This window comes from Macaca nemestrina, chromosome 8 (genome assembly GCF_043159975.1).
Source record: "Macaca nemestrina isolate mMacNem1 chromosome 8, mMacNem.hap1, whole genome shotgun sequence".
Taxonomy (NCBI): domain Eukaryota; kingdom Metazoa; phylum Chordata; class Mammalia; order Primates; family Cercopithecidae; genus Macaca; species Macaca nemestrina.
The window spans coordinates 65,525,168-65,548,280 of NC_092132.1; the positions used below are offsets into that span (position 1 = coordinate 65,525,168).

The 23,113-nt window shown below is 42.2% G+C and overlaps 1 protein-coding gene across 1 annotated transcript in view; it reads left to right on the plus strand.

Annotated features, from left to right (window-relative positions):
* The window catches only part of LOC105483539 (mitochondrial ribosomal protein S28), a 121,090-nt gene extending 113,074 nt beyond the window's left edge, over positions 1–8,016 (plus strand). Inside the window, exon 5 of the transcript XR_011606936.1 lies at positions 7,855–8,016. The gene's annotated coding sequence lies outside the window, so the exon portion shown is untranslated. The remainder of the gene's footprint in view (positions 1–7,854) is intronic.
* Positions 8,017–23,113: the final 15,097 nt, after the last annotated feature.

The following is a 23,113-nucleotide window of genomic DNA, read 5'->3' on the forward strand; positions in this document are numbered from 1 at the left end:
TGGCTATCATTTTACAAGATCTTCTGTCAACAGAGAAAGAGAAAACCCCGCAAACTCTGATCCCCAAGGAAGGAAGCAGACATTTTTAGCAATGAGATTGATACAGATAATCTCCTGGATTTTTTTCCTTTTCACTCCTCCTCTTCCACAGTCCCCTTCACCTCACCCCCTTGTCTCTGCCACCCCACAACTCCACAAGCCTTCTGCCTAAATGATGTTTCATCACATTTTGTTTTAGAGACTTAACAGAAATAAAAAGATCATGCTACATGAACAGATTTTGCATATCCAGATTTTAAGTATTCATCTGAGTCTGGTTCATCTCTCCTGGTAATTTTCTAGAAAAGAGCTGGTTGCTGGGCCCATGTCTCCACGTCTAGCATTTTGCTGGCCTGTGGGGCAGGGACAGGGGAAGTGACTGTGTATGACTTTAAAGGATGTCTCATTATTTTGTGTTAACTAGGCTCTCTTACTTCCCTGTTGGCACAAACCTTGAAGTGTTCACTATATTCATTGCAACCAAAGAAGAATCCCTTGAGTCTAAAGGCTGTGGAAAGTTTGAGGAAACTGAAGAGGGGAGGGCCCAGAATTCTATTCTTTTTGAGCCTTCTGGTTCTTTCATGAATTGTATGCAAGTCTGTAAGACTTGCAATGCCCATTGCTTTCCTGCCTCTGAGTATTTTTCCTTCCATCACTTCTAGATATTGTTTACCCAAGTGTTGACAGGCAGCTTTTTTTCTCAAGGGTACTGGAAAGATGGTTACATTGAAGCTAAGCATTTGGCTCTCTGTTCAATACCACAAAAAACACACAAGGAATGCCTCTTAATCAAATTTGTCCTCACAAAGAGATAATCTCTGCTCCTTGGTTTGAGAACCACTCATATGCCCCATTGTCATAGCAAATGATGGCTTGTTAAACTTTTCTATGTGTATATATACAAAACAGTGTCACTCAAACATGGTGAGTATCACACTGTCCACACAGTAAAACCTTCATCAGTTCCATCTGTGTTTCTTCTAGACCAAGTGCCGCAGATTAAACTGTAATATGACTGGCTAAATAGTTCTACTATTTACCTAAAGAAGAAAACACAAGCAATGCAAGCTATGAAAGAAGCTCAGCTAGACTCAAAGTTCTACCAGGCTTTTTTTTTTTTTTTTTTGAGAGCGAGAGAGAGAGTCTTGCTCTTTGTCGCCCAAGCGAGAGTGCAGTGGCATGATCTTGGCTCACTGCAACCTCCGCCTCCCGGGTTCAATGAGTAGCTGGGACTACAGGCGCGTGCCACCACACCTGGCTAATTTTTGTATTTTTAGTAGAGACGGAGTTTCACCATGTTGGCTAGGATGGTCTCGATCTCCTGACCTTGTGATCCACCCACCTCGACCTCCCAAAGTGCTGGGATTACAGGCGTGAGCCACCGCACCCGGCCAGGGCAGGCTTCTCATACATACTTTTGCGGGGAAGTTGTAGCAAGTTACTTGTTTACTTACCTACCAGGACTTCAGAACAGAGAGGCAGTATCGTTCTGTGCTGTGTTAATTCCAAGTCATGGTTGAAACAGCAACAACAATAGAAGCATTTTTGAGAGCTCATGGACCGTTTGCTGGCACTGATAAAAGGTGTATGCTGCATCCTACTCATTTTTCTGACCTCAACTTCAGCTTTATGAGCCTGACTCCCCAGGAGGTAGATTGAGTAGGCCACAGCACACCTTGTTCTTGTGGACTTGAAAGTGGCTTTAAGGTCATAACTTCTGGATGGGTATTCTGGCCCCATCGAATTTTTAAATGCTTTTTTCCCAGGAAGAATAGTGTTAAAAATGTTTCTGTTTCTGGCAAAGGCAGTATCTCCTCTCTGGATTTAAACCTATTTCCCTTATAGTGATACAGAAAGTACAAAAGCATACAATTCTCTGCCTTAGGTTTGTTAACTGTATGTCTCTGATATTTTCTGGTTAATTCTTTATGATGGATTACCTCTGGTGAATAATTTATCAGTAACTTTTCAAAAATTATTTTCTAAAAGACACTGAAAAGTATTATCCATTTTTAAAAATGTTATTTTCTCACAGTACTTTTAGGATGTTTTGGTGTATAAAAACCAGGAAAAAAATAGATAAATAATATTTTTCCCTCTTAGAGCGGTACCTCTCAAATAATGAGTAAGTGATTAGTAAGATAATTTTTATCCCCCCGCCATGTAGTCTACTTTTAATTTTATTTAGTGACTTAAACTCTTAATTTATTTAGAATTTGCCCTAATTTCAGTAAAAAAATGAAGCAGCTTGTAAAATTACTACCTTGAATTAAATAAATGCTGGGTCAGAGTTTTATTTATTCACTAGAATTCCTTCTACCTGGCTCCTTTGGGACTCAAGTAATCTGGATACATAAACATCCAAATATTCCAGAACCCCCATCTCTAGCTGACCAGCTATTATTATAGCCTCACAGTGTGTAGCCTATACCTGGAAGTGCAGCTTCCAGTTGACCTCTATCTCCCGTCTCTCTTACCCCACTTCCTGCCTCCACATCTTTCAAACCCCAGATAGTGTGGATAAACAAGACTTCCTCATAGGCAGGAGTCATTAATGGGCATTTCCATCATAGTAGTCTTTAAAGGAAAGAAGTAGAATAGACAACAAACAGTAATTTTCTACGATGGCATTATATTTTCAAATTTTCTTATAACTTGAACTTCTTTCCAGTTTTTCCTGGTCTTCTCATTTGAGTTGGTGCATGTTTTAATATTCTCAGAATGGATTGTCCTGAAATCTTGCCTTCAGTTTTGTATAGAACCCAGGAGGAGAATGGTGCCTTTCTGAAATGCCAGATAACCTGGTGTTGTATTGTCACAAACAGAACATTTACTTGGGAGCAAAGTATTACCACAGTTAAATGCGCTCCAGATGCCTGCTTTGCCACGAGAGTATAAACAGATATTTTCCAATCTGTATTTACTTCTGCAAACTGCAAGCCTTAAGAAATATTATATAAGCAAGCATTAAGAGATTCTCACCTTTAACTGTGGTCGATCAGTATTTTTGCTCTGTTTAGAGTTACTAAGAGGGATTACAACTTGGCCTGTCACCCCTGGAAACTCTATTGATTGGCTGGACAGCCTGGAAGTTTGCCCAGACTGCTTTGTGGAGCCTGCCATTCCTGGACACATTCCTTGTTCCCCAGAGGCTTACAAGAAGAAAAAAAATAAAAAATAAGAAACAAATAGAAAGGCTTAAACATTTCAATTAGCAGAATCCACTATGGACATCATCCTTGATCATGTCTAGAGTCTATCAATCCCTTGAACAAGAGCATCCCACTTGAACTTTCCAGGGGCTTCTTGAAAGTCAATGTGGACATAACATTCCAGCTGGCACTTTTCTCCTCTCAGGATCAGGACACGTGCAAACACAACTAACACAGCCCCTGACCTCATAGGACTTACAGTTCAGTGGGAAAACACATTATATACATACCCTCAAAAAGAAATAGGTATGTATAAAATGCAGTAAGTTTCAGAAAGAAAGTGTTCTGTCTGCCTGAGAATTTAACTGAGTTACTTGATTTAGACTGGAAGATTCAGGGAAAGCCTTTGCAAGGAGGTGTTTGGCAAATTGGGGATGGGGTAGGGAGAGCGGATAGCATCTAGACAGAGGGCCTGTCAGACATGAAGACCCAAAGGTGTGTGAGAGCGTGTCCAGTTAAAGGGACTGGAAAAAACAATAAACAAACAGAAAAACACCAATGTGCAGAAGCGTCAGGATTATCACGTGGCTGTTATTTTTTCAGAAGATCAATAATGATGATGTTTATAAATTTGACAAATTTGAAACCACGTCTTTGAAGATAATGAACAAATTTTAAATTTAACAATTAATGCAACAAAATTGTCACTTGGTTAGAGATGATCTAAAAATATTTCTTTCTGGGCATGGTGGCTCACACCTGTAATCCCAATACTTTGGGAGGCCAAGGTGGGTGGATCACCTGAGGTCAGGAGTTCGAGACCAGCCGGGCCAACATGGTGAAACCCAGTCTCTACTAAAAATAAAAAAAATTAGCCAGATGTGGTGGTGCATGCCTGTAACCCCAGCTACCCGGGAGGCTGAGGCAGGAGAATCATTTGAATCCGGGAGGTGAAGGTTGCAGGGAGCCAAGATTGCACCACTGCACTCCAGCCTGGGCGACACAGCGAGACTCTGTCTCAAGAAAAAGTAAAAATAAATAAAAATATTTCTGTGGGTTGTATCAATCGGGCATTGAGTTCAGCTGCATGTAACAGAAAATCCAGCAGCAATGGGTCATGTCACAGTGGGTTTTTTTTTTTTCGCCCAAGTACAGAACTAACCAGTGGCTGGTTGTTTAGTCGTTCAAGATCCCTTTGACTATCTGGGCCTTTTGGGTGACTGTAGCAAAAAGCATTTCCACCCATAGAGTAGGCTAAAAAACCCTGGGTTGCAAAAACAACGAATTGCCCATCCAATATCCAACCTCCCCTTTTCCCTTATTTATAGAACCCAATTTGGATAATCAGCTTTAAAAAAAAAAACTCCCCACAGTGGCTCATGCCTATAATCCCAGAGCTTTTGGAGGCCAAGGCCAGAGGATCATTTGAGCCCAAGTGTTTGAGGTTGCAGTGAGCTGTGATGCCACCACTGCATTCCAGCATGGGCAACAGAACAAAACCCTGTCTCTAAAACTGCACTCCAGCATGGGCAACAGAACAAACCCCGTCTCTAAAATTTATTATGTATTTATTTTTTTTTTTAGAGAGTCTTGCTCTGTTGCCTAGGCTGGAGTGCAGTGGTGGAATCTTGGCTCACTGCAACCTCTGCCTCCTGGGTTCCAGTGATTTCTATGCCTCAGCCTCCCAAGTAGCTGGGATTACAGGCGTGTGCCACCTCGCCCAGCTAATTTTTGTGGTTTTTAGTAGAGATGGGATTTTGCCATGTTGGATAGGCTAGTCTCGAACTCCTGGCCTCAAGTAATCCACCTGCCTCGGCCTCCCAAAGTGCTGGGATTACAGGTGTGAGCCACCATGCGTGACCTGTCTCTATTTTTTTTTTATTTTAATAACAAATACATTTTAACAACCTCCCCATCTTCTCTGACAACCTGGAATGACCTGTGACACTGTTCTGGCCAATAAAATATATGTGAAGTCTGCTGGCTGGCAAGTTCTAGGGTTTTCTGTTCTGATACACACATTACTCCTGTTTTGTGTTCTGCCCTTGCCTGGAAAGTTGGGGACAATGACTGGAGTCAGAGTAGTCATGCTGCAGTGATGACTTTGAGGCATGTGTTCGTCATCCTCTAAGACTCTGAAAGTCTGGAGGAGTCAGTTGCATTGTTAACTGGACTTAAATCAAAACGAATCTTGTCCTTGTGATGAATGTGTTCAATTAATGTTCATGTCATGGAAGTTGTATGATTCAAAATAAAGTCACTTGTGTCAAACTCGCCACTGGGTTCAGAGAAGGCCATGAAGGGAGGGCTCTCACATATGATTTGTCTGACAAAAGGAAATATCCCAAGGAATTTTTTCAAACTGCAGCTAGCAGCACAAGGAGAGATAGCCACTTATATAAGAACATTTGCCTGTTTTAAAAACTGTCTCACTAAGCCCAGTCAAAAACTATAAGGGTGGCTCACGCCTGTTATCCCAGCACTTTGGGAGGCCAAGGCGGGTGGATCATCTGAGGTTAGGAGTTCGAGACCAGCCTGCCCCATCTCTACTAAAAATACAAAAAAAAATTAGCTGGGCATGGTGGCATGAGCCTGTGATCCCAGCTACTTGGGAGGCTGATGCAGGAGAATCACTTGAACCCAGGAGACAGAGGTTGCAGTGAGCCGAGATTACACCACTGCACTCCAGCTTGGGCAACAGAGTGAGACTCTGTCTCATAAAGAACCCCAAACAAACAAACAAACAAAAAAACCTACAAGCGCCTAACCATAACTCCAAGGTTACAAGTCCTACCTAGCAACTACTGACATTCACCAATCAGAACTCACCAGCGCTTGTAAGACACATACAGTGCCAATAAGCTTTCTTTCAAAACAACTTGTGTAAATCTTTTTCCCCAGTGGACCCTAATCGTTTCCTTTGCTTTCTGGACATTTCAGAGGCCACCATGATCTGCATGTATGTATGTCCCAGACTGCAATCTTACTTCTTGTCTATTATTCCCAAATAAAACCTTTATACTTAGAGATTCATTTCTCTATATTTTTCAGGTTGAAAATGTTTTACACAGGTTTGTTTGCTTTAGGGTAATGTTCTGTTCCATAAAGCTGGAGCATCTGACCTGTTCTCTTCCCCTGTTGAAAGGCAGACAGTCATGTGTTGGCTTCTGCAGCCTGCCTGTTGTAGCTTTGGAGTAAAAGAAAACCAAGAAATAAACTTCCTGAATGATTTAATCAATCCAAGACGTAGGCCATTTTCAGATCATTTATTGTACTTGTAATGTTACAATTGTAGATCAGCTTAGCACCTCAGTATTTTCTGAGATCTTCGTTTAATTGCAAATCCTGGGTTCAACTTGAGGAACCAAGGAAATGGTTGGGTCTGAGTGGTGGGAAGCAAGAAAGAGACATAGCTGGAACAGGCATCTGGAATACCATGACTCATATCCTTTAAATTTTTTTTTTAATTTTTCGAGACTAGATCTGGCTCTATTACCGGGGCTGGAATGATGCAGTGGTGCGATCTCGGTTCACTACAACATCCACCTCCCGGGCTCAAGCTATCCTCCTACCCCAGCCTCCCAAGTAGCTGGGACTATAGGTGCATACCACCATGCCCAGCTAAGTTTTGTATTTTTTGTAGAGATTGGGTTTTGCCGTGTTACCCAGTCTGGTCTTGAACCTGTGGGCTCAAGTCATCCGCCCACCTTGGCCTCCCAAAGTGCTGGGATTACAGGTGTGAGCCACTGCGTTCAGCATGACTCACGTCTTTGTGGACTCATATATTATTTCAGCCATGTCAGGGTTGACAGTTCTGTGCAGGTTTTGGTACATTTTGTGCTATGTGACCCTTGCACACATAACCTATGTGGTAGCCAGCCCACATGATGGCCCCAATTGTCTCCACTTCCTGGCATTCCCATTCTTGTGTAGTCCCTTCCCACATTTCACTGGGGTTGGTCTATATGACCAATAGCATAAATACTATTGGTGAGGTCAAAAGACATGTGGCTTCTGCCTTGCTCTCTCTTGGACCATCGATTCTTTGAGAAGCTAGCTGCCACAGAGTAAGGACACTCGAACAGCCCTATGGGAAGGCCTTTGTGACAGTAAATAAGGCCTACTGCCAACAGCCAGCGAGGAAGCTGCCGTGTGTGGGCTCTCTTAGAAGCAGATCCCCCAGCCACAGTCAAGCCCTCAGGTGATGGAATCTTGGGTTGATGTCCTGACTGCAACATCATGAGGGACCCTGAGCCAGAGTTTCTCAGCTGCTCCGACATCCAGGTTCACAGAAACTGTGGAGGAATCATTGTGATTTGAAGCCACCAAATTTTGGGGTGATTTTTTTCTGTAGCAATGGATAATTAATACATCATATATTTTTGTTTTCTATACTGGGTCACCACAGATACTAGGAGGGTTGGCTTTGCCCAAGCATATGCATAGATTGGGAAGTTAAAACTCCTGGGAATAACCTTTGACCCATGGGAAGGGAACTGATGAATCCATGGACCTGCTTCCTATCTTTCAAGAGAACAGTTCAAGAAGGCATTAAACAGGCTTCTCAGGTGGTCCCGGCAGAATCAAACCCTTGTTTCCCGTAGTAGTGCGTTTCCCTGCCTTACCATCTCACTCTCCCTGCTCTCTCTCTCTTCTGCCCTAGGACCACCTCCAAAGTTATCTATCTGCACAAAAGCGCTGGCATCAGGCTCTTCCTTCAGGGAAAACCAAGCTAAGGCAATAAGAGTGTGACGAAATGCCTGCAGGAAGGAAAAAAGGAGAACATGAACATTGGACTTAATAGATGAGAGCAGCAGGCTGAGCTGAGCTTAAGTGGAATATACAAATAAGAAGTTCATTTTATTGGAGGACTTCTGTAGTGTTTTAAAAACAAAACATATTTATTTATTTATTTGTTTATTTATTTATTTTATTATACTTTAAGTTCTGAGGTACATGTGCAGAACATGCAGGTTTGTTACATAGCTGTATGCGTGCCATGGTGGTTTGCTGCACCCATCAACCTGTCATCTATATTAGGTATTTCTCCTAATGCTCTCCCTCCCCTATGCCCCCACCCACCAACAGGCCCTGGTGTGTGATGTTCCCCTCCCTGTGTCCATGTGTTCTCATTGTTCAGCTCCCACTTATGAGTGAGAACATGCAGTGTTTGGTTTTCTGTGCCTGTGTTATTTTGCTGAGAATGATGGTTTCCAGCTTTATCCATGTCCCTGCAAAGGACATGAACTCATCCTTTTTTATGGCTGCATAGTATTCCATGGTGTATATGTGCCACATTTTCTTTATCCAGTCTATCATTGATGGACATTTGGGTTGGTTCCAAGTCTTTGCTATTGTGAACAGTGCTGCAATAAACATACGTGTCCATACGTCTTTATAGTAGAATGATTTATAATCCTTTGGGTATATACCCAGTAATGGGATCGCTGGGTCAAATGGTATTTCTGGTTCTAGATCCTTGGGGAATCACCACACTGTCTTCCACAATGGGTGAACTAATTTATACTCCCACCAACAGTGTAAAAGCGTTCCTTTTTCTATTGGAGGACTTCTTTAGCAGTGTGATGATAAATTATCTTTTCATTTCTTTCTCTTTTAAATAAAACGTGAGTGTTTTACATAGTGTCAGCTTTGAAAGTTTCCTAATTAGACATTTACATGTCAGGACCCTTATAAGCCCTTTCTCCTGGCATTAATGAGGTATAAAATAGCTTCTGAGAAAAAAGGTAAATTGTGCATATTGCATTCCTCCATTCTCAAAAAAAGAAAGCTCATTCTCCATAGGCATGATTGCCAAGTTCAGGCACAGTTGAGAAGTTGCCGAAGGCTTTGGGGTCTGCAAAGAGAGTGTCTCCACCTGCCAGCCTGCCAGCTGGTCAGCTAGAATAGTGAGGGCTCGCTGGAGAAATATTTTCTTAAGGAGAAGGAATCCAAACTTCTTTCACTGTGTTGGGGCATCATTGTTGATCTCTGCCCACATAAAATAGTCTCATACAAGGAATGTTTTAGGAGGAACAGGGAAAAGAGTTGTTTCAATTTTGTACCAGCCATGGGGCTCCAGGAGAGTGGGAGACAAAGGCAGCCCTTTTAACAGGTGTTTTGTTTTTTTTGTGTCTGTGTGTCTCTTTTTGATGAAAGGAATTGTCATTATACACTAGATTTTCTTTTTCTTAGTTCAAATAGTTATCTTGCATTAGCCTAATTATATTAACCATTTGAAGTCTGAAGTCTTAAGGTGATGTTACCTTAAAGTCAGGTGATATCAAAAATTAAGGGAGCTTTGATGGCTGGTTATTTTCTGATGCCATTCTTTACCTGCCTGAGAGATGGCTGACAAGGGGAAGGCAGAAAGCTTCAGTCCAAGTCCAAGTTCAAGTTCATTTCCAACAGACTGAAACCTAGGCTTACGTAGCATCCAGTTACCTTTTGTAGCCTCCAGACCTCCTTACGAGTTCAAATTCAGAGATATGGTGAAGATAAAACCTATTCTGGTCATAGGCACAGTTTTACAATAAATCTGGGCTTCAACCTGAGAAATACAAATAAGGGAAAATCAAGTGGGAACTGGGCAGAAATGTGAAACACAACAGAGGATGGTAGACACTGGAATCACAGGAGCTGGAAATCTAGTGAAGGGCTGTAGGTCATTCATTCAACATTTAGAATACCTACTCGGTGCCCTGCACAGTGCTAAATGTGTGAAGATGATGATGGCACAGACCCTATCCTCAAGGAGCTCCACTCAGTGAGAAATAGGACCTTGTTTTTTAGAAAACAAATGAGATTCCTAGCCAGTGTCATTTTTGACATTTTTGCAGTGAGATATTTGCAAAGACCCCTCTTAAAGTCAGAGATTGATGTAATCATGACAGTGACCATGATTCCTAGTCCAACCTCTTCTTCTAAAATAACTTTCAAGATAATGTAATTGAAAGCTTTTTGGAAAATGCCTGACAAATGACAAGTATCTGGCAAACTAACTGCATATAATAACTCAAGGTCCCTGTTACAGTTTGGATATTTGTTCCCTCCAAAGCTCATCTTAAAATGTGATCCCCAATGTTAGAGGTAATGCCTGGTAGGAAGTGTTTGGGTCAGAGGGGCGGATCCCTCATGAATGGCTTGGTGACCTCCCCATGGTAATGAGTGACTTCTTGTTCTATTAGTTCACACAAGAGCCGGTTGTTTAAAAGAGCCTGGCAGCTCTCTTGCTTCTTCTTCGCCACATGACACACCTGCTCCACCTTCACTTTCTGCCATGAGTAAAAGCTTCCTGAGGCCTCACTAGAAGTAGATGCTGGTGCCACACTTCCTGTACAGCCTGCAGAATCATGAGTGAAAATAAATCTCTTTTCTTTTTAAATTACCCAGCTGTAGGTATTCTTTCAGATCAGTGCAAAAAAAATGACTAATACAATCCCTGATTCCAGCTCAGTTCTTTTCCCTCAAGACACCAAAGCCTATTTTCCTGGGACTTGCTCTCTTCTCCACATCACACAGTCCTTTCCTCACGACCCCCACTTTTCCTTGATCAGGCTGAGGGTAGGGGTGAGAGGGCTGTACTGGAGCTTGCCTGTGAACTGAGCCCCATTGAGAAGTGATCCTTTTGACCAAAGTATCAAAGCAATCCAGCTGCGGATTAAGAAACAGAAGGCTCTGCAGCTTTGGTTTAAGAGTCAGGTCATAGAGCTCTTTGAAGAGCTTGAGCTCTTGCAGGAAAAAAAAGGTGTGAGGCAAGTTCCAAAATGTACATATATTGCATTTTGATAGAGGAGGCAGCAATATAAAGTACAGCAACAGATTCTTTACCAAATACAACAGGGCATATTTATCTTAAGGAGTGTTGCCTTCTTCAGTGCAAGTTACCATAGTAGACAAAACACTTTTTCTTACTCTGCTGCTATTGCTCAAAGCAATTTCCTTTTGGAATTGCCTACAAAGTTGGCAGGGTATTCTTTTGCATATTCTCAGGAGAAGGCACTTTATCCCTTGAGAGAGGATTTAATTTTTTGTTAAAGAGTCAGAAGCCACTTAAAGCCCAATATGATGAAAAAAGCTAGTGATCAAGCTGAATGGTGTTTGTGACTGTGAAGTAACGAGGCTGATGTGGGTGCATGGGCTTACGCTGTTTCTGAGACAATTTCAGCAAAAGCACCCTAAATGTCTTTTGTACTAAGTTGTGTTACTTTGCCAGGGCTGCCATAACAAAGTATCACAGACTGGGTGGCTTTAACAACAGAAATTTATTTGCTCACAGTTTTGGGGGCATGAAGTCCAAGATCAAGTTGTCGGCAGGTTTGGTGTCTCTGGAGGCCTCTCTCCTTGGCTTGCAGATGGCCATCTTCCCGCTGTGTCTTCACATGGCCTTTTCTCTGTGTGTACCCCTGGTGTCTCTTTGTGTGCCCAAATTTCCTCTTCTTATAAGGACTCTGGTCACATTGTATTATGACCCACCTAAAGGGCTTGTTTTAGTTCAATCACCTATTTAAAGAGCACCGTCTCCAAATACAGTCACATTCTGAGGTTCTGGGGGTAAGGAATTCAACATTCTGAGGTTCTGGGGGCTAGGAATTTTAGGGGAACACAATTCCCCTAAAGAGCCCATGACACAAGTCATCACTGAGTAAGGATAACTTCTGAAGTGCCCTATTCTGAAGGACAGCATCGTTTTTATGTCTAAGTACTGGTGTGCTTTTTAAAAATAATTACTTCCATTCATGGATAAATGGATAAACAAAATGTGTATGTACATATAATGGAATATGATGCAACCTTTAACAGGAAAGAAATTCTGACAAGTTACCACATGGATGAACCTTGAAAACATTATGTCAAGTGAAATAAGCCAGACCCAGAAGGATACCTATTGTATGATTCCACTTATATAAGGTAGAATAGTTAATCACATACAGAAAGAAAGTGGAACAGCGGTTCCCAAAGGCTAGGGGTAGGATAGGGAGTTAACGTTTAATGGGTAGAATTTCCATATGGTAGGATGAAAAAGTCTGGTGAGGGATGGTGGTGATGGGTGTACAACAATGTGAATGTACTTAATGCCACTGAACTGTACACGTAGACTGATTAAAATTATGAATGTTATAGTGTTATATATATTTTACCATAAAAAAAAATTTAAGTAATCACTCTGTAGTTGTTGGTCAAGAAATAAAGTGTAAGTTTTTCCAGCAGATATGGCTTAATATGCCCTGTTGAATTAATATGGCCTGTTTCTATTGAAACAAAAGATAAATGTAGAAACCCAGTGGTATAGATAGCCCAGGAACCCAGGGGTATAGATAGCCCAGGAAAGTTGAATTGTTATAATTTAGGATGCAATGTCTTAATTATTTCTGAGCAAAAGTTGTCTCAGTCACAAATAATAACAGCAGTTAAGTAACCTTACTTTTTGATTTAATAGTGTGGTGATGGTCCACATGAGTTTTCCTAACCAAGAATGGGCCATGTCTGCAGGTCAGGGTAGGAGGTGGCTGCCGGTGCCTAGGACCTAATCTATTTAAACCACAAAACAAATTAAGTCTGGTTCCTGATTTCCTTTCTATACCTCTTCTCCGTCTGCTGAAATCTTATTTCCTCTTCCCACTGAGCACTAAGTGCCTTCAGCACTGAAGTTTTGAAGCTCTAATCCTCTTGCCATCAATTCGCCATCCCAGCCCCAGGCCCACCATCCAGGAGGCCAGGCACAATTAATCGGAATTATCCCTACTTTCACTTCTTACTCCATCCCATCAAACCTTCCAGTGGTCTAATAACAGGCTTTCAGAAGGGGTGTGGATCATGAAAAGAAATACTATTTACTATAAAACATTTAGTGATTTGCAAAAGAATAAACTGTGGGAAAACGCATTGATTCTGTCTCTCACTTAAGAGGAAAGCAAATTCATACTAAGATGTTCATGACTGAAGGATTTGCTGATAGGTGGCAATTCTTTAGGCCAGTACTATGGCTGTCACTTCTTGTTGTGCTTGGCTACTCTGAGTAAAGTGCATCATTTTTCTTTTGCAAGACTGAAGTGAGAGAGGAATTTTATTAGAACTTGGCAGTCCCCGTTCCCAGCTCTTTACCACAATCAACCAACCCTACACAGATGTCACTAGAAAGCTACATTGCTTCTGTTAGCTATATGCTTGACCAAGATAAGCCTTCTCAATAGGATTATTCTTTTTTCATATATGGAGAAACATAATCAGATTCCTGATTAATCTGGCTTCCCTGGACTTGCTTTTGAAATAATGGAAAACCATACCAAAATGGCATTCCACTGATGTTAGCTTGAACCAAAGCTGTTCTATTCAATAAATGATTCTAACCCTGTAAAAATATTTGTGTAAGTTGCTTCCAGTTACAAGGGAATCTTTCTCAAATATAATTCTCTATAAAATGACTCTTCATTAGCTTTCCTGAAAGAAATCTAGTTTTCGAAGTGTCACAAGGCATTGTGATACAATTCCATCTTGAAGATGGTCTCATGGGATTAGACCCTGAAGATGCCAGCGAGCTTCACTTTATAGTATACGCAAAATAATGAATATCAAGCCACGTATTCTAAATTGTAAAACTATTCTTAGGGCAGCAACAAGGACATCACTTTGGTTCTCTCTTACCCCATTTCCATTAATATCAATGCATTAACCAATATCTAATTGTTGCTGTTGAAGCTGTCACATCTTTGGATTCTGGAACCGGGTTGAATTTTTAGGATTTCCTGTATTAGGAGTTTCACATTAAGTCCAAGGAGTGAGGAATGACAGCGTGCGTCTCACCATGGTGAGCATATGACTTTCTCTGATGCTGGTTAAAGTATCAAGCCTGTGAGGAAATCCCTCAGAGGTAAAAGCGAAGGCCGGGTCCCTCCAGCAAGAATGCGAATGCCGCTTCTGCAAACTGAGCTTCTAAACTAGTATCTAATAAAAAGTAGAATGCCTTCTCAGGTTCCATTGCCCTCCTGCCTTTCTGCTGCTTTTTATCACACCATATTGATCCAACTCCGGCTAGCCCGAGACTGAGGAGCTCTTCAGATCATGGAGTCAGACACATCTGCCACGTATACGAACTGTGAGGTTCAGGCAGATTTCTGAACCTCCCTCAGCTTGTTTGATTACCCATAAAAGAGACCGTTGTGAAGAGTAAACAAGATAATAATAAAATCCCATGGAAAGTACCAAGGGCTGTTACCTCGTGCTTTTTATTAGGTAGCACAGAGCGTCTTCCCAGGCCCTGCACTCGGGATCTGAGTTGAGAGTCACCCAGGTCTACACGCAGCCCCGTTCCGAGGCCATCACGCAGATCAGGAAGCGAGCACTCAGCAATTAACTGACCCGATTAGGGAGGAATAAGTGATGCCTTCATGTCTTTCTCAAGAGCTCAAGCTCCCTCTCTGAGGGAGAATAAAGGCCATCATTTTTCAGGGGTTCCTTCAGGGATAAACTGGGAAGTGTTTGGCAATTTACTGATCCCTAAACTGGGAGAAGTAGTCCAGACCAGAGCAGAATTGGGTTGGTCAAAGTGCTCCTGCTCAGATGGTTTCAGATGAGAGAACTTTAGAGGAAGCGGTTGCTGTCTAATTGAATGGGGAAGCAGAGGGAATCCCCTTGGACTCACACATTAAATAAAAGGGAGAATCTAATGATTAACAAGAAGAATTTAGTTATTTTGGAGGTCTGATTTGGAAGACTGTTTCGGATTCTCCTCCATGGTTTCCTGTTCACCTCTGGGTTTCAGAGATGTAGAACCAAATCAGGAGACCGCAGGAGCCTCTGGTATTGGGGCAGCGGCCCTTGGGGCGCTCCGGCAGGGGGTCGGAGGCCGCGGACGCCCCGGGAGGGGACGGGAGGCCACAGGCGCCCCGGCAGGGGGTCGGAGGCCGCGGGCGCCCCAGGAGGGGAAGGGAGGCCACAGGCGCCACGGGAGGGGAAGGGAGGTCGCCAGCAGCCTGCAGGCCGCGCAGGGCCTGGGGCTGTGAAAGAGCAGCGGCTGCCGGCCGGCCCCGCGCCCCGGCTCGCAGCCGCCGCCGCCCCACACACGCGGGATCACAGGGGAGCTGACGTTTCATTTATCGACTGAGCGACTCTGAAAAAGGCCCTGTGCCCAATTACCGCGGCGCGCCGTCTGCTCGGCGGCGGGCTGAGTCGGAAGGCGCGGGCGCCCAGCGCTAGGGGTGGAGCGGGGAGGCGGCCTTCGAGTGAGCTGTGGCGAGCGGGATTCCTGTGTGAAAAACCAGCCGCCACCAAGCCTGCGGCGTCACCTCCTCACCCCTGGAGGCCTGGGAAAGCGGCGGTCGCGCGAGGCCCGCCCTCCGCACGCCCCCGAGGCCGAGCCGCCGAAGGGCGCTGGTCTTCCCGGGCCCGAGGTTCAAGCGTCCGTCATTTCTCAGGACCTTTTCCTCTCTTATTTTCTTTTTCTTTCTTTCTTTCCTTTCATTTTTTTTTTTTAAAGGAATGTGCCGGTGGCATTTGAGAGTACAAAAAAAAAAAAAAAAAAAAAAATTAACAAATGGGGCTTGGTTTTCTTTCTCGTCCGTCCCGGACTCGCCACGAAGAGGCGGCGCTGCCCACTCGGCAACCTTCCAGGGGTGCCTCGGGCCGCTTTGGCTTCCTGACAGGGGCCCCGGGCCGCCCCCTCCGCCTGTGGCCAGAGTGCATCTTCTCCAGTTTTATAAAGCCAGTCTTTGAATCTCTAGCTTTATCGATTTGCACTCAGATTTTCGTATCGATAAGGAAAAGCTCCTTTCCGCCACTCACGGCACGTAGGCGGGAGGCCCCAATCAGTGATCAGTTAACCTGTTTACCAGACACCTGACAGGAAGGTGGCGCGGTGGAGTGCAAAGGACAATGGCCCGTGCGTCAGGAGCCCGGGGTCATGTTTCCAGCTTTTGCGAGGACTTCACCACCTCTGCCCGCCATGCCTCACTTTCTCCTAGGAGAGAGGCTGGATAAAGGCGCTTTGAGAAAGCTCCATTGAGGATTAGTGAGATAGTATCTGTGTAGAGCTCTGCGGTTCTGGAAGGAAAATGCTGTGTAAACAGAACTGGCTGAAATCAGCGCCCTGCTCACCGCTATTAATCTTGACTTCCCTTCCTTGTCTGTTCTGGCATCACTGTATAACCCGATATGTATAAGCGTGTGCCTGCGTGTACGCGTGTGTGTTTGGGGAGGTGGGGTGGGATTTGGGTTCAGAATAAAAACCAATCCCTTAAAAACTATTAAAGCCGGGTACATTCCAGGCTGGGAAACCCCTAAAGCTTGACAGATGAAAGCACTGTCTTCTTTCAACTCTGTATTTCACATTTTTCTATCTGTGCTACATTAACTTTCAGAAGTTTTCTCTGAATAATCAAAATAAGCAAAATGCAATTCAAGAGGTTTTGTTGTTGTTGTTTGCTTTTTTGCTTTTGTGCCTGCTTGCCCACATCCACATGTCTATCTTTGAAAAATTGTAAGGGACTCGAGCAAAATTTAATGTAAGAAATAAATAATTGCAGTGAGTGAAACTCACAGAACACTACCTTATGCCTTGTGGACAACAAGAAGTTAACCAATTCTCCCTGGCCAATGCTGAAAGTTTAGTGTGGAGCTGGGTACAATGAAACCCTCTGATCCAGATAGTACTCCACTCAGCCTGGGAGAGTCACAGAAGGGCATTTAGAAGTTTGCCTGCTTTCAGCCATCCTCCCACTCCTGTAACCTGGGGTCCTCCCGCCCACCTACAGCCCAAAATCTCTCATATCAGAATGGCCAAGGGTAAGGTAGAAACATCTGGGCTGATAATGCCTTTAGCATACTACCCTGCAGAGGCCTATGTGGCTCATGCTTGCATTAAAACAAAAAATACGGCCTGATGAATCTGTTAATTGTAGATACTGCTTCACTTCTAACAAAAAACTTTGTGTTCTAAAGATTTAGTCTAAAAGAGCTGTTGATTTGTATGCAGGATTTTACTCTCCTCAAAATGAAGTAAATCAATTTTATGCTTTTTTTTTTTTTTTTTTTTTTTTTGAGACGCAGTCTTGCTCTGTCGATCAGGCTTGGAGTGCAGGGGCCTGATCTAGGCTCACTGCAAGCTCTGCCTCCTGGGTTCACGCCATTCTCCTGCCTCAGCCTCCGCAGTAGCTGGGACCACAGGCACCCGCCACCACGCCCGGCTAATTTTTTGTATTTTTAGTAGAGACAGGATTTCACTGTGTTATCTAGGATGGTTTTGATCTCCTGACCTCATGATCTGCCTGCCTCAGCCTCCCAAAGTACTGCGATTACAGGCGTGAGCCACCGCACCCAGCCAACTTAATGCCTTTTATGTATCAGGTGGAATTATAGACACCTGACAAGAAACATCCATCTATCTCCTTTCATTTTGTTACGTATTCTCAAGGGGCCACATGATTGGCAGTAACTTTCATTTTTAAAAATTCTAAACTGGGTTTAGATCACCAAATCCCAGGTGGTAGAAAAAGGCATCCTGAGGCATCCAGTCCATTAAGGCAACTGTAAAAGCTCTGCCTTCTCTTTCTATAAGGCTTCTCTCAGTCCTTCCATTTATGAAAAATCATTTAGAGACATCACTAAATATACTATCATTATAACATTTGATTTACCAAAAAACTACTCAATTAAAATTTCAGTTAAGTGTAAGTCCTGTAGATCATGATGCGTTTACTGAATTGATCAGAGAAGTTAAAAGACTAAACTTCTGTATCTGATTCTACCCCTAGTGTTGCTAGCCTTCAATAAGTCACTTCACTTGTCCGCTCCCATTAATAAAAACAGGAAAGCAGGACCAGTCATAAAACTGCCTGGGAAGTGATGAGAACTAAATACTTTTTGTGTGTGTGTTTTTTTAAAATAAGGAAATGCTCTGGTGAGGTAACACTTGACTCAAACAATGACTCCAACGTTAACTCTCAGACACACAACTATCAAATTAGAAAGCATTTAAAAAAAAAGACTTATACGGCCATGCACTGAAGGTCATATACCTTGTTATTAGGAGATTCCCACAGACATCCACTCAGGGCCTAGTTGCTTTTTCTTGAAGCACAATCCTAATAGTATTGGTTTGTTGTTGTTTTTTTTTAATCCACCTCACAATCGACCATTAGAATGGAAAAGATAGAATACTGACTGTAACTGAGAACCTGAAGAGAGTTTCAGACTTCAGAGAAGAAGTGCCAAGTAATTTAAAAAACAATTAGGTTCATATGGAGTCGTTGCATGTGTGAGCAAACTTCCCTTTCCAAGCCAGGCACAGTGGCTCATGCCTGTAATTGTAGCACTTTGGGAGGCTGAGGTGGGCAGATCACTTGAGCTCAGGAGTTCCAGACCAGCCTGAGCAACACGGCAAAACCCTGTCTCTACTAAAAATATGAAAATTTCCCAGCTACTCCGGAGGCTGAGGCATGAGAATCTCTTGAGCCTGGGAGTGCAGTGGTTGCAGTGAGCCAAGATTGCACCACTGCACTCCAGCCTGGGCAACAGAGCGATACTCTGTCTCAAAACAACAGCAATAACAACAACAAACCTTTCCTTTTCAGCACAAAAGGCCATTAATATTCTCCATATAAATGACAATAATTATGAACTTTAATATTGAAGACAAGTTGAAATTACACTTATTGCACTGTTTAGAAAGGTAGGCAAGTATAAGGATTATAAGGATTTTGATTTAAAATAGAAGATTTTAGCATGTAAGGGGATAAGCTTTAGTTAGTTGTGAAATAGATAAGTAGAATTCTTCATTCCTCAAGAATGTTAGGTAAATGAAGCATTTTAGTGGAAAAATTAACAGCAGCTTAGTTTTATGTGTTATTCCAATGGATGTGCTCCAGTTAAACCTCAGACTATAACGGGTGGTTGGTTCAGTGCTGATTGCAGGAAAGATTATCATTCAGTTTACATCCTCTTTCCCTTGGATTTTCCATCCAAGAAGAGTTGAAGCCTGGTTTTGCTTAGTCGTGAGATCCCAATCCAGAGGAGGCTGGCTAAAGAGCATTAGGCATGTTAGATTTGGGTCAAATTCTCTGTGTATGTCATTAAGCATTGGGAGGCAGTTTGATAAAATTACAGAAAATATCTGGGAAAGGCAAATTCAGAGTTGACCACAAGGATTACATGGAAACTTATACTAGAGGTGCACAGGGCACGTCAGACCACTGTTGGTCGTGGTCCAACAAATATGAACAAAAGAATATCTGGGTTTCTCTAGAGAACACGAAAATAAGGAAACAAGATCAAAAGAACTTGGTTATTCCTGAGCCATACAAAGAGGAAAAGAATTTATGTGAATGGAAATAGAGCATCAGAAATGAAATTTCAAGATTAAGATTTCATTTGTCTTAGCTAAGTTGCAAGGATAACTGGTAGATGTTTCCAAAATTGATTCTAGTATTTGAATTTGCCAAATCTTGGAAATTTCTAAAATCTGAGCTCCAATTAAAAATTTTTAAAAGCTCATCTCTTTCCCCGGAGTAATAATTATAAAGCTATATTAATAGATTTGGCAGTGCCAAGACTTTCCTTGCTTTAAGAAAGGATGATGCATATCACAATATATAATCACTTGAAAAAAAGAATTGTGTGCTTTCCCTTTGTTATTTGATGTCTATTTCAAAACACACTCAAAATATCTCCTTTCTTCAGTAACTATGGTTGAGTCTATTTCTCTACATTTCTATTTAGGGGTATCACATTTGTTGAGCACTAGCCCTGTTCTAGGTGCTTACCTAAGTTATCTCAGTTAATATTCACAACAATCCAATGAGGAAGGCATTTATTATCTTCTTTTTCCAGACAAGAAAGCTAAAAGCTTAAAGAGATAAGGTAACTTGCCTTTGGACACACAAGTAATGAAAATGATGGAATTAGTCTTCAAGCCCAGTCTGTGTTCTGTGTTTTTCTAAAGCAGGTGCCCCTCCCATATGACTTCCCAAAGGAATGAGATTCCATTTGCTGAACTGGTTTATTTGTTCCAAGGTCTGAATGCACAGAAATCTTTAGGCATCTACAAATTTATGGAATATGTTTTGAGAATTTGAGTATCAGTGACATGTCAGAAATTTTGAATTCTTTTTACCCCCTTTTCAGTAGAGATTCAAACTTTTCAAAGTATCAATCTAGAAATTGAGTCAGGGGTCTGCATCTCATTTATTAAATGTCTTAAAATGCATTTAGAGCTGCCTGATGAACATAAGTACAAGCTAAGAAGCATGAGTGTGTTCTTTCTGCAACTCAAAGAGAAGAAGGCATAGTCCTGTGTAATTGGACTAGAGGCTGGTATTGTGTTCTGACATAGAAAAAGGATTTGGAGTCTTTTGTAGTTGTGTACTTTCTACTTCTTTGTTTAGAGGTTTCAGCAATTCTGAGAGGTACAATAGGATAATAACACAAAGATGAGGTATGTGAAAAAGAAAATTAGGAAGCACTTAACCCATGGTATCAAATTTTCCTTTTTTTTTCCCAAAAAAGAAAATCTACATTTCCCATGATTTCTTTCCAGATAATACTGTTTGTTCCTCAAATGAGCTACCTAAAGGACTACTATTTGCTTCCCACCTCTCTCTCTTCCCAATGTGTGGTGGGGCTGGACTTGGGGGCAGTCAGACAAAAGCTCAAAATTTTTATTTATATAATTTTCATATTTAAAAAATGTTCGTGATGTTAAGACCTCAAGAGTCAGGCATAAACACATGAAAAAATACATTTTAAAAGGCCTCATTTGAAATAAGAGAATTTTTGGTTTCGCTGACTTTAGAGTTCAAGGTTTCCATGTATTCTGTGAAGAATCTAGCCAAAGATCATTGCATTGGTTTCTATCTTTCTAAACAAAAGTGAACAGGGTCTTAATTGCCAGGATAAGATAAGTACATATCTTGGTGTTCAAGTATGCATCTTGCAGTTGGGCATGCCAGAACTGCCTGGCTCTGGGAAATATTACTGAAGAGATCAAGTAATGCCCCCTCTCCATTCCTCTCAAATTTTTTTTTACCAAAAGCAAAAGAGAGAAGGTGTGATTCCAATATAAGGCCCATAAGCCCAACAGACAATTTTAGTAGCCAGTTCTGAGGTGACTTCCTAGAAAAATGTAGCGATTGCACAGCCAGTTATAGAAGCTGTTGGCTTAGTACAGAAGGAACCCACAAGAGGGGCCCTAGCGGAGCTTCTGAATGTTACCTTTGGAGAATATAATGTAGAAAATGATTCAAAACATGCAAGCATGTTTTCACTGCTCATTTTCCCTGCATCTTAAAGTTGGAGTACCTGGGAACCAGTCCTTCACACATATTATCTTCTCTTATCTACACTCACTCTTTAAGTGATTTGGATTTGTAGCCTGAACTTTTCCAGAATTCAAGACACACACACACACACACACACACCCCTTTACTTAACATCTACTCCATTAGAATGTCCAGACAGCGTTGCAAAACTTAGTATCTCCTAAAATAAACTTCTGATCCCCTTCACCTCCCACTTTCCACAGCCTTCTGTCCCGACTCTGGCCAGTTGCTTAGGCCAAACATTTTGGAAATCATCCTTGGCCCCTCTCTTTCATGTATACCCCATTTCTGATATCTCCGTAAATCCTTTGGATCTACCTTTAACATGGATCCAGCATCCAACTCTTTCTTACCATCTCTACTTCCATCACCTTAGCCCAACCCCTCATCATCTCTAACCTGAATTACTGCAGTAGCTTGTGAAGCAGTCTCCTTGTTTGTAACTCTGTTCCCTGATAGACATTCTCAAAACAGAAGCCAGAGTGATCATTTAAAAACCAAAGCCAAATTGTGTCATTCATTGGATCAAAATGCTCCATCTCGCTCAGGATGAACACCAAAGTCCCTAGAATGGCCGAAAAGGCTTTGCCCAATCTGCCCTTTATACCACCCCCTTAGCTCCTAAACCTCTCCTATTATTTTCTCCAGCAATCTCTCCTTCCAGCCATACTGGCCTCATTTTTCCTGAAATCCCCTTAGCCCACTGCCCTCGGGGCCTTTGCCTTCACTAGGTCTGCTGCCTGGAATGATCCCACCCCCTTCCACTTAGCCTGGCTCCTTCATTTCCTCAAATGCCACTTTCTCAAGGGGTCCTACTGAGACCACTGAAAAGTTGCAACCCTTTCTCATAATCCCCATCCCCTTGCCTGTTTTAGTTATCTCCATAGCATTTATGACCTATTATATTATATCATATTCTTGTTTTCTTTGCTTATTTTCTATATCCACCTCACCCCTGGAATGTAAGTTCCATGAGGGCAGGTTTTTTTTTCCCCCCACTACTTTTTAAAATTCACTGCAGTATCTCCAGGGTTTAGAATAGTGCTTGGTACATAGTGATGCCTAACAAATATTTGTGGAATGGATGAATATTTTAGGACAAATAAATTCTGATAGTTGGGGACTATACCAACCCTTCATGACAGATCTGTAATTGTTCTTAATGGCCTTCTTCAAAGTCAAACAGGTTACTCAAAAAAGACCTATGAGACTAAATTTGTTATGATAGTAGAGAGTCCTCTAGAAAAATAATGATTACATTTTGCCAGAGTCTGACACTAAAACATCTTATGGAAACCATGGTCATCAGCCACTCAGAAAAATATTTAATAGACATCTACTAGGTGCTTTGGTGCATATAGAAAAGAATGTAAGGAGATTGCCCTTCAAGGAGTTTATTTTTGAGTAGGATTGTAAATATCTGTAATACTCTATGAGAGATATGCACAAAAAAAGAGTCATAAGAACATTTAGCTCTCAGAGTGCATGGAGACAATATTTTCAATAGCAGTGGTCAAGAATTCCAATTATAGAGACCAGGCGCAGTGGCTCACGCCTGTAATCCCAGCACTTTGTGGGGCTGAGGCAGGCAGATCACCTGAGGTTGGGAGTTTG